We start from the raw sequence: 13,361 nt of genomic DNA, 5'->3' as shown, positions 1-13,361 counted from the left end.
TGTAAGTTTTGCTTCATAACCAATATTGAGTCAGAGAAAAATTAAATTGGATGGATGGCTGAGTTTTTCCAAGTAATGGCTTTTACTGTCCTATTTATAATCTAATATTTCAATTGGGCAGCTACTAATCATGGTGCCTTTATTAACTACCTTGTTTTTTATAATAAAACTAGAGGCCCAATGCATGAAATTAGTGCAAGGGGCTCAGCCCTTGCAGCCCCGGCTTCTTCTGGAAGGTCGTCCCAATGGTCGTCCAGATGGTTGTTCTGCTGTTCGGTCTAATTAGCATGTTAGCTCTTTATTAAACAGGATTGGAGACAATACTATTTATTGTGAAATAAATAAATTAGAAGTATTAATAAATAGTATAATTTATTCATTCATTGTTGTCATTACTCAATAGACATTTATTGAGCTCCTACTATTTGCCATGTGATAAATACTGAGGATTTAAAGGTAAGACAATACGCATTAATTCATGTTCTCAATCCATGATGAGGTTAAGAGATAATTATGTTAGCAAAACAATAAATGTGGAAATTTTGAATTTAATAAAAAAAGATGTTATTTCAAAAGTCTTCAGGAAGTGAGCCAGATTAGTATTAGGACCGTTTGCTGGTACATATCCTAAGAATCAGCGTAGAGTGGAAACAAAAACAATGCAGGTACAGTGATCGCTACCTACCCTGTGAGTTATCCAAGCTGACAGCTGGTATCTTCTTGAACCAATAAGAACATTTCAACTCTACTAAGCACATGGCAATTTTTTTTGACAGTTTATAGATACTATTGTTACAAAATAGCATTTTTATTTTTATGCCAGGATGCAGAAAAATTCTTTTTCAAACCAAAAAGATTTTATGAATTGGATCCAAGGGCTTAAAATGATGCTGATGAGGACAGCCAAAATAGGATTTTGGAATTACCCTTTATTATCAATAAACTTCTCAATCTATTTCTCTTGTGCCACCTGTAGGGGTGTTGACAGAACTAATTCCAAGAGATCATCACAGCCAAAAACTGGCATTTCTGCCTATTTATAAATGCCTCACATGAGAAGGGAATACAACCTGCTTGATTCTGATAATATTTTTCTCTTCTGCAAAATTTATATGGTTTAATTAAATTTTGATTTTATTTTTAAGCACTACCCACATCATAAATATTTTCTGTGATTTTGTAAATTATTTATACTAGTATCATTTTTTTTGTAATTTTAATGACCCTATTTATTAATGTCATAGAATGAATCAGTTGCATGTATAGTTGCCCTATAGACCCAGCACATTAAACAGTACCAAAAGGGCTCTAATTCTACAGAGGAAAAGGCATGTAATTGCTATGCAGCTGTACATTGCATTTGTCATCTGTTATACAAATGGGAAGGGTGAGAACCCCAAAATATCCAGGACCTACCATTTATTCTTAATCATCATAATCACCATTAATCATCATTCATCAACTCCAAACACATATTCTCCATCCTTTTGGACATATGATATGGCATTACTAAATGTGTCATTTGTTCTTGAGTATTGACCAAAACTCTTGGTTTACAGAGAAAACTTGAAGGGAATAGATCAGAGGGCATATGCATACATTTATTTTCTTTAGTATAAATAAATATTTGTTTAGATTCATATATATGAGAAGTCATTATCCTCAAAAATGCAAAAATAAACTTTTCCCTGAAAGAATTATCTGTTTTGATACCATATGAAAACATAAGTTATATAACAATCCCAATATAGTGATAGCATAGAAAAGTAAGCTGGCGGGGGGGGGGGGAGAAGTTATAGTATCTTGCATCATTTACCTCCTTTTTTTATGTCTCAAGTGAGCCTGGAAAATTGATAATATAGTGCCAATATTTAGGATTTTATGTACATGGGATTCTGAAAAGAGCATAGATAATTTGTAACTGTTGGAAACGAATATTTTGTCATATAATATAATCCACAAAATTTATGCACCCCCAGGAGATTTTTTTTACAACCTACACTGTGAATAGTAAAGCTCAATATTCAAGGGTATTGGATGAGACAACTAAGCAAGTAAGCCATGTCTGACAATGGATATCTTTCAACATTGCTTTGTTTACTTTCAGTGCCTGTATCCATTAATACTGATTGTCCTTCACCTTTTCTCTGGATAGGAATGAAAACATCATATTGCAACTGTTTCAAAGAATAGTGAAATGGGAATTAGAGGAACGAATACGAACAAGTTGTCTGAGTTCATCTAAAATACACTTGCAAGGAACTGGATCCCTGTTTAACTCTTTAATAGATCATTGTGAAAGGCCCTTTTGACTGCCCTAAGTTTGGCAAGCACTTTGTTACTGAAAAGGTACAGATATTTACAAATTTAATGGTAGTGGACCCGCTTTTAGGTTTACTCTTATAGTTTGGTTCTCTTTATCACTCACTCAGATCATTGCATTACTGAAATTAATTCAATTTGTCAAAAGTGTTTAATGTGCACAATCTAAATTTCCAAATTAAGTGACTAAAACTGATTTCATAGTGCTGCATATTTTGCAATCACAGGCTGAATGCAGAATCATAAATATACTAGAGGCCTAGTGCACGAATTTGTACATGGATGGGGTCCCTCTGGGTGGCCTGCAGGGATCGGGCCGAAACCTGCAGTCCAATGCCTCCTACAGCTCCTACCTGCTGCACTTGCTCATCCTGGCCCCATTGTGCCTGCTATGGGCTCGTGCCCAATCAGTCCTGATCAGGAGAGGCTACTGCTGCCACAACAGGCTCCCCAGCCATGAGCCCTGTGTCTGGCACTTGCCCATGGGGAGTGGCCTGCAGGATCGGGCTGAAACCGGCTCTCTGACATCTTCCAAGGGGTCCTGGATTGCGAGAGGGTTCAGGCCAGGCTGAGGGACCCCACCAGTGCACGATTGGGCTGGGGAGGGACCGAGGGAGGGCTCCAGGGCGTGTCTGCTCCATCTTGCTCAGTCCCAATTGGCCGAACCCCAGCAGCAAGCTAACCTACCAGTCAGAGTGTCTGCCCCCTGGTGGTCAGTGCATATCATAGCAAGCAGTTGAGCAGCCTTAGCATATCATTAGCATATTATGCTTTGGTTGGTTGTTCGGTTGTTCTGCCCTTCGGTCTATTTGCTTATTACCCTTTTATTATATAGGATTTATCTTCTTTAAATGTAGGCTGGAAGATGAAGGTGCCATTGTATTCAGTGGGCCAGAAGTTCTTAAACTTTTTGATCTCAGAACCTTTTTACATGCTTACAATTACTGAGGATGCCAAAGAACTTTATTAATGTGAGTAATATTTATTTTTACTCTACTAAAAATTAGAAATAAGAATTTAAAAATATTAATTCTTTACAGAACATTTCATTCTAGAGCTGCAGAATATACATTCTTCTCAAGTGCACATGGGACAGTCTCAAGATAGACCACATGATAGAACAAAAACCAAGTCTCTACAAGTTCATGAAAATTGAAGTTTTGAAGTGTGTGATGGTGTGTCATCATGAAGCAAAATTACTTTGCCATGTCTTCTGGCACATTATGGTCATTTCACGATCAAAGCATGGTTCAAATTGATTATTTGTTGTCAGTCGTGATCGGTATTAAGGCTTCACCTGTTTTTAGAAGCTCATAACACACCACACCTTCCTGATCCCACCAAACGCAGAGCATTGTCTTCTTTCTGAAGCGATTTGGCCTTGCAGTCGATGTTGATGGTTGACCTGGATCAACCATGATTTTGTGCATTTGAGATTCTCAAAATAAATCCACTTTTCATCGCCAGTCACAATTCGATGCAAAAAAGACTTTCTTTCGTGCTGTTGAAGCAACATTTTACTGATGACTTTTCGGTTTTCCATTTGTCTTTCATTCAGTTGATGTGGCACCCATTTTCCTTCCTTTAACACATCTTTCCTGTTGCTTGTAAATGATCGGAAATTGTTTGCTGAGAAACGTTTAATCTTTCTGCAAGTTTTTTTTTTGAGTTTGACACGCATCTTCATCCAATAATGCTGGTAATTGTTGGTCTTCAAACTTTTTCGGTTGACCTGGACGTTCTTTGTCTTTCACATCAAATCCATCACTTTTAAACGTTTAAAGCAGCATTCACAAGTATCTTGCGATGGAGCATGTTCACCAGAAGCTTCCCGAAGTATATGATAACTTTCAGCAGCACTTTTCTTCAAAATAAAATAATGAATTAAAACTTCTCATAAATGCTCTCTTTTTTTGGCACAAAATTCAACATTTTTTAAGCGTACAAATATCTATGATGTTAACACCTTCAGAAAATGTGACATGTGAAGTTTTGAAGCTTGTTGTCAATACAACAAAATATCATTCATATCAAATCGCATATATATCAACATATGTGTAACTCCATCTTTTGAAAGAAATCTGCATTTTTAACCAGTACACCTCGTACAAGTCCAGGAAGCACAGAGTCCCAAATAAGAGGAACCTAAAGAAGACCAGACCAAGACTCATCATAATTAAGATGCTAAGGGTTAAAGACAAAGAGAGGGCCTTAAAAGCAGTAAGAGAAAAGCAGTTAGTTACCTGCAAAGGAGTGCCCATAAGACTATCAGCTGAGCCCTGGCCGGTTTGGCTCAGTGGATAGAGTGCTGGCCTGCGAACAGAAGGGTCCTGAGTTTGATTCTGGTCAAGGCACATGCGTAGGTTGCGGGCTCAATCCCCAGTAGGGGTGTGTGTAGGAGGCAGCCGATTAATGATTATCTCTCATCATTGATGTTTCTATTTCTCTCTCCCTCTCCCTTCCTCTCTGAAATCAATAAAAAATATAAATTTTAAAAAAATGTCTGTCAGCTGATTTCTCAACAGAAACATTGCAGGTCAGAGAGAAGTGGCAAGAAATATTCAGTGATGAAAAGCAAGGACCTACAACTAAGATTACTCTACCTAGCAAAGCTATCATTTAGAGTTGCAGGTCATATGAAGAGCTTCCCAGATGAGAAAAATCTAAAGGAGTTCATCACCATCAAACCGGGATTACACAAAATGTTAAAAGGTCTTCTTTAAAAAGAAAAAGGAAAAAAGATGAAAAACATGAACAATAAAACGGAAATAAATGCATATCTATCAACAACTGAATCTAAAATCAAAATAAATGAACAAACAGAACAAACACAGACTCAAAGATACACAAAATATTTTGACAGTTGCCAAATGGAAAGGAAGTTGGGAGTATGGGTGGAAAAGGTGAGGAGATTTAGAGGTAGAAATTTGTATATTTACACAATAGAATACTATGCAACTGTAAAAAAGAAGGATCTTTTACCCTTTGAGACAGCATGGAGGGTCCTAGAGAATATTATGCTAAGAAAAATAAGCCAGTTAGAGAGACAAGTATCACATGATTTCACTTATGTGGAATCTATGAACAAAATAAAGTGACAAACAAAAAGATCCAGAGACATTGAAGCATGTAATAGACTGATGTATTTCAGAGGGAACGAAGGTGGGTGGGAAAAGATTAACCAGTGAAGTTATATGCATATATGCATAGCTCATGGAATAGACAATAGTGTGGTGAAGGTCTGGTGAGGTGGCAGGAGCAGGGAGGAGGAGTCATTGGGGGGGAAATGTGGGACATCTGTAACATTTTCAACAATAATTTTTTAAAAAATTAATTCCTTTTAAAATAAAAAATAAACCCCTTGCATGTTAAAATAACATTTTATAATTAGTAACTATGGTCCAAAGCAAAAAAAAATCATAAGAAGAGTACACATTATTGTATAATTTTATATTTTTGCAAATATTCTCACTATTTTGCTTAATGGTAGACCACTGGACTCACACATCTGCTTCTGTATTCAGTCTTATTGAGAAATCATACACCATATAACCTGTGGAAAACATCACTGTACACATGAGAGGGACTAGAAGTATCAAAAACAGCCCAGCCCAGTGTGGCTCGGTGGATTGAGCATCATCCCATGCACCAAGAGGTCAATGGTTCCATTCCTATTCAAGACACATGCCCAGATGGTGGGCTGGATCCCCAGTAGGAAGCATGCACAAGGCAGCTGATAGATATTTCATTCTCACATTGATGTTTCTCTATCTCTCCCTCCCTCTCTCTCTGAAAAAAAATCAATAAAGATACATATTTTTAAAAGGCAGTAATTCTTTTTTTAAAAAAAGAAGTGACAAAAACAGTGAATGTCTTACCATTTACTCTAAAAATATTTGACTTTGTAAACCCTGAAAGGATCTCAGTGACATCAGGCATTTCCTGGAACATATTTTAAGAACTACTGTAATTGGGCTATTAAATCAGTTGTACTATATATAGAAATTTTAAGTGTGTCTCTTTAGGGAGAGGGTCTGGGATAGACAAAGGTTAAGGTATTTTTCTTCACACTGAAAGTTTTTGTTTGACTTCTTGTCATTGTAGAACAGTTATACTTGTAACCCACTTTCTTCTGATTTAAATGCCTGGATAAAACTATATGGGGATTTCCTTAAAATAGATTTGAGGTTATCTATCTTGGAATGGTATGAGTGACCCTGAATTGACTTTAAATGTTCATATATTTAAGGTAGATACCCAGTGAAAGGTTCTTAGCAACAACTTAGGAATCTTCCATAAATCTGTGACACTTTAGATTTTATATATTTCTTAGTATACTAACTACTCTTGACTCTATTCTTTTTCCATTGTTCTTTTTCCTGTGTGTGTGTGTGTGTATATATATATATATATATATATATATATATATATATATATCTCAAACATTTTCAGTACAGGTATTTTTATCAAGTGCCTCTTTTTGGAACAAAGCAGACTATAAACAAATATTTGAATACATAAGTAAATTATCACTTCAGCAATTACTTGATGAACTTATTACATATTTAATTTGTGCTTCCTACCAACCAAAACCACTCAAGTGCCAGAGTACAATCCTAATAACTTTATTTATCCAAAAATTTTAGGAAAAGCATCATTGCCCAGAGTTGATATTCAGAAAAGTATTTTAAGAGAGGGAATATAAAAACCTATCTTCCATACCACACAGAAAAATAGCAGTTTCCACTTATACTTCAAATGGTTTAACATATGGTTACCTGCAATTTTTAAAAGTGATCAAAGACACATTTAAAGACTAGAAAGATGCACAGAAAACTGCATTTTGTGTCCCTGAAGAAAGTATCTCAAATCTTTTACACAAACCCAAAATACATTACAGTGAAAGTTGCACTAAGTTTTCTTTTCTTATTTTGATCATTTCTACATAGCTTGACAAGCCAAATATTGATGTGAAAAAAAATAGTTATATGTTTGTTATTGACATTAGTTCTATTTGAAGTAATAATCTAAGTGGGTTTTCTTCTAGCAATATACGCTTATCATTCCTTTATATAATGCTTTTGATTGTGAGACTTGGGTCTTGGAATTTGATATCGTTTTTACTTTGCATGGCAAAGTTATACATAAGAATTCAGACCTCAAATTACTTATGTGGCTGAATAAATGTGACTTGTCCAGGAACAATGACAAGATTCTTGCCCTTCAATACTCAAAATTAGTATTTCAATGATCTAGCTGAGAAATTATTTACCAGATAATTAGAAAGGCTTTTATGTAACATATTTGTTCCCAGGAGATCAACTGGCTGACTGGGAAGTGACTATCATTATTTTGTGGAAATATCAAGGGTCTTGGATTCAGAAAAACTGTATTTTAGTTATGGTTTTGGTGGTAAAAAGTAATGACTAACACTAAAGAGTCAAGCATTTTTAAGGGAGCTTCTATATGTTTTGGAGTATCGATATTAAAGGTTGGGTTTCTAGAGCAAACCCTGACACAAGGACTTGAATGCAAGGAGTTTATTGGGAAGGTGACCCTGGAAACACCTGTTGGGGAGGGGAAACCTGAAGTAGGTAAGAGAAGGAGATCAATAAAGAATGCGTTATTGATCAATATACTCCCCTGAGTAACTAGGGTGCAATCTCACTGAGGAACTCTGGAATGCTATACAGAAGGTCCCTTAGAGATTCCCCACCTGAGGTCTAAGGAAGATTACATATTATTTACCTCCAAATGCCATATGCTGTTGGTTGAGGGCTGCTCTTAGGGGAATCAACCCATCAAGGTGCTGGCCTGACCCACACATGGGCTGTGGGTTTGCAGGTGTTTCCAGCAGGATGCTGTAGGCTTTTACTAGAATTGTGAGCAACAAGGGAATATGGGCAAAGTATCAACACATCTGCTACAGGAGGAAGAAGAAAATGCCAGTGAATGTGACCTATGAATTCAGTCTTTCCCCAGGCTCCCCAGGTTCCTGCAATGCATTGCCTTACAATTTAGTGTTTCCCTAATCACAGGACTTATTACACTTTATATTTTGCCTGTTTAATTTTGTATCTTCTACACTAGTTGTATGAGGTCATGCATTATGTCAATCATATAATGCATCAGTGGCTAGCACAGTACATTAGCGTAGTGGGTCTGGAATGAATATTTGTTGAATGAGTTAAGTCAGGAATGTATGACGCCCTATTGATGTGGGAATGGACTAAATATTAGGAAGTTAAATTTCACTAATAGTCTATTAGAAACAACTCAAAGGACCAAGACTGCATTTTACTTATATGTGCTTTTAGAGCTTTTATGTAATTTTAGTTACTCACTAAATGCTTTCTTGATTGAATTGGGAAAAGATGGTTTAGATCCCATTATAGAATTATCTAGGAATGATAACTAACAATAAGTTAAATGCTGAGCTTATTTTATATCTGTGATGTACTGATGTTTAATCTCATATGGAAAAGATATATGGTAGGTTATATTTAGTGAGGTTTTTGTTAACTATGAATAGAAAATTCTGACATTTTATTTAGTAATGTCAATTTCTAATCATGCAAACTCTCATAATTTGACAAAATAATCAGTGTATACTTCCTGTCACTAAACAAACGGGCATCACTCTAATAAATATGAAACTAACTCTTTTGAATGGTGCTATAAATATCAGAGTCTTCTCTAAATTAAAATTAAGTATTAGGAGCTCTCTTGCAATCCATGATTCTTCTTCCTTTATTTTGGACAGCATCATTACATAGCATGGTGTTCTTTGGAAACTGTCATTGGCTGAGGCAAATTACGCCATTTCTATTGATCTATTGAAAAAGAGACCCATTTTTCCCCATGTGACAATGGCAGAAATAGCCTCTTTTCCAATATTTCAAGGAACTAAAACCAGAATTAACAACCCTTGTCTGTTTAAATACCAAATTCCATCACACTGCTTTGATTAAAACATTTTAAAAAATGAGCTCATCTACAAAATGGAGATAGAGATAACATACCATATAGTACCAATATAAAATCTGAATACTACAAAAATAAAACCTTGCACATAGGGCTTAACACCATCATCTGTAATGAAGAATTAGTATTAAAAGCAAATTTTCCATTCCTTTTGATAGTCATTAAATAAACATATGCTTAGTAGGTAAAGGTAACTACTACCATTCTTCACAAAAATCCCAGATATATAAGAAAGAAACCAAGTCAACAGTATCTTATATAATAAAAGAATAATATGCAAATAGACTGAAAGGCAGAACAACCGAACAACCAATCAAAGTGTAATATGCTAATAATATGCTAAGACTGCTCAACTGCTTTCTATGACATGCACTGACCACCAGGGGGCAGACAGTTGACTGGTTGACCAGTCGCTATGATGTGCACTGACCACCAGGGGGCAGGTGCTCTGATTGGTAGGTTAGCTTGCTGCTGGGGTCTGGCCGATTGAGATGGGCTGAACTCATCCTGGAGCCCTCCTGTGGTCCCTCCCCAGCCTGATCATGCACAGGGATGTCGGAGAGCTGGTTTCAGCCAGATCCTGCAGGCCACTCCCCTTGGGAGGGTGTCAGACACAGGGCTCATGACTGGCAAGTGCTTCTGTGACAGCAAGAGCTTCTCCAGATTGGGACTGATTAGGCGCAAGCTGGCTGCAGGCACAGTGGGGCCGGGATGAGTGGGAGCCGCAGGTAGGAGCTGCAGGGAGCGTTGGACTATGGGTTTTGGCCCAATCCCTGCAGGCCACCCAGAAGGATCCCACCTGTGCACAAATTCGTGGACTGGGCCTCTAGTGGAAGAATAAAAGGAAAATGTACTAAATACAGAAATACATACGGAGCTGAAAGGCAATGAGAAATTAGTAGAGATCGTTAAAACATTTTTTTAAAATGAGTATCAGGAGACAGTAGGTACGCATGCCTCTGGTGGGATACAATTTTGAATGCCATAATTGTATTAGCAATGCAACGGGTACAGCAGTATGCCTGTTCCACCCTAAACTCTCAATATAGATTAGTTGAGTAATACCCTAAGAGGAGAAAACCAGAACACTGGAATTCATAAGCTCAGATTTTTTGATTTTTTTAAATTTTTTTTTACTTTTCAGACAGCTAAAGAATTGTCCAAACTACATAGTTCTGAATACAGTGTGGAAAATATAATGGTAAAAAAATGACGAGTATGAATTTTTAAGTGAGGTTCAGACATATTTTTAAAATGAAGAGAAGGCTACATTTAATTTCTCCTCTGGTTGCTCCCTCCCACTCTAGGCCATGGCTCTATCCTTCCTTCTCTCATGGGCATTCAGATGTACATGTTCTAACCCCCTGTTCCTCTGGGCTCTGGGTTTTCCTAGACAGGCCATAGGCCTCAAGTGCTAGAAAAGAAGGGAGTTCAGGATCCAAGAGGCTCTTTCACCCTTAATTCTGCCAGGGTAGCTCCTCTTTTTCATGTTTATATATAGTTTGGTGTAAGATCTCATTTAAAGTGTTTCAACACCAGAAAGCAAATATATAAGGAACCTATTCTAAAGGAAGAAGGATCTTAGTTTCAAAGTTAATATTTCTCCCATGGACATATCATAACCTTGGTCTAGACATGTTTAAAGCTATTTCCAATGAACTCTAAGACTTCATTAGCCTTGGTTCCCTCATCTGCAAAATCAGAATAATGCTGATTTAGGGGTGGTTTGGAGAATATTGAATTATATTAAAAGGTCCTAGTGCAAAAAGCCTAGTCCAGGGACTGAGAACTGTTATTTACTGCCAGGAATCAAACCACACTGAACACTCTCAATTGTATCTACACTGCTTTGAATATCTTCTTTATACTTTTCATTTCTTAAAGGAACACATTTCAATAGTTAACTGTAAACAGGTGTAAAACATGAATAGCATAGAAGACCCATTAACATAAAGCATCATAATATCCCTGATTGTTGACCAATTCTGACCAACAGTTCTTGATCTTAGAATTTACTTTGGTTTTTTGCATCAGTTTCTTTGTTCCTATCTCTTTTGACCACTGGCCTTATTTGAACTTCTCTGCGTGGGTCCTATATTTCCTATAACAATACTCCCAGTTCTGCAATTTCCCCAGTGCTGGTGGTATAGTCCTCTTATGGGTAGTCTCATTTGGGCTTTAGATATGTGTCCAGGTCTCTCACTTGGTGGAGTAATATGTCAAAGGCTGTCTATCTCAGCTAGGGGCCTTAATACTCTCAGGTTATCTGAAAAATATAGAACTTCTTGCCCTAGCAAATTTGGTTCAATGGATAGAGTGTCAGCCCTCGGGCTGAAGGCTCCTGGGTTTGATTCTGGTCAAGGGCACATACCTCAGTTGCTGGTTCCATCCCCGGTTCCCATCCCTGGCCAGGGGGCACGTGCAAAAAGCAATCAATCAATGTGCTGTTCTCACATCAATGTCTCTCTCTCTCTCTCTCTCTCTCTCTCTCTCTCTCTCTCTCTCTCTGACTCACCCCTTCCTTCCACTCTTTCTAAAAAATAAAATCAATTGAAAAATATCCTCTGGTAAGGATTAACAATAACAAAAATAGAACTTCCTTTCTTCTTTTGTTCTTTCTTTTTTTCTAACTTTAAACAAAACTAAACTGAGAGCCTACTGCATATCTGGCACTTTGGAGGATACTGAAGATATAAATAAAGGATTAAATTAGATATGAATTCTGCTTTCATGGAGTATATTTCAAGCGCAGGAAATGAGCAATAGACATCAAATATCCGCACAAAGAATTTCAAAATATCAACTAGGCATGTGCTAAGTGTTGTTTGGGTCTTTAACAGAAATATTTGCTTTTGTGAGGAATCCCTGGAAAAGTGACAGGGAAGTTGAGATTAGAAAGTTATGTAGGAGCTTTCTTGTGAAGAGTAGAAGAATTAAAACACACTGACTAGAGAAAAATGAATAAAGACCTTATGGTGGGCAGGAGTTAAGTAACTGAATATTTTGAAAGGAACATTGTAGCAGTAATATAAATGACTAAGGAACTAAATACATGAGGGAAGAAAATTTAAGAAGCCATTGAGAGGACCTATTTGTGTTTCAGGATCAAAGCTCACATTTTGCTCAAAGACTCATGCACACAAAGATGAGTCCTATGGGATTTAGTCTCTCTTTTTTTTGAGCATTTTAGAGACCTTGCATGAAACCCATAGTTTTTGTCAATGTCAAATGCAGTGACAGCAGAACTAGCAGTTGCAGTCACACAAAATGAGGTCTAAAGGATGTTTATTAAAGGAATTCCATTAACTGTGAAAACTCTAGATATGTCATTTTATAGACCAGGAAACTGGGGCCCAAAGAAGTTAAGAAATTTACACCAGATTTACATTTCTGAGAAATAATGGAAATGAAACCCCCTGTATTCTGCCCAAATAATTAATTTTTTTAAATTCATAAGCAATTAATGTATACCTATTATATGCTAGTCACAATTTAAATACTGGGAATTCAATATTACACAAAGGAGAAATAATCACTATGCTCATAAAACTCATAGAATTAAAAAAAAAAAACCCTCATCCTAGCCTGTTTGGCTCAGTGGATAGAGTGTTGGCCTACGGACCAAAAGGTCTCGGGTTCGATTACAGCCAAGGGCATGTACCTTGACTGCAGGCTCCTCCCTGGTCTGGGCCCTGGCCAGGGCTCACGCAGGAGGCAACAAATCGATTTGTCTCTCTCACATCAATGTTTCTTTCTGTCTTCCCCTCTCTCTTCCACTCTCCCTAAAATATCAATGGAAAAATATCCTCAGGTAAGGATTAACAACAACAACAACAAAAATATTCATAGTATGATGAAGAACCCTGAAAAATGCAATTTGAAAGGTTTATCACATGGAAAGTAAAGTACAATTTATAATGCATGTGATGTGCATTTATTAAATAGACTTGGAAAATAATCTTCTTGACCTAGGGAAGATTTCCTGGATGAGGTAGCATCCACTTTGAGGTAGGGCAGACAGATCAGTATAAATTAAGCAAGAGAGGTTTGAAATG

The sequence above is a fragment of the Myotis myotis genome, unplaced genomic scaffold (assembly GCF_014108235.1).
Source record: "Myotis myotis isolate mMyoMyo1 unplaced genomic scaffold, mMyoMyo1.p scaffold_m19_p_4, whole genome shotgun sequence".
Lineage (NCBI taxonomy): Eukaryota > Metazoa > Chordata > Mammalia > Chiroptera > Vespertilionidae > Myotis > Myotis myotis.
The sequence above is the reverse complement of the archived record's forward strand: the minus strand, read 5'-3'. Positions refer to the sequence as shown.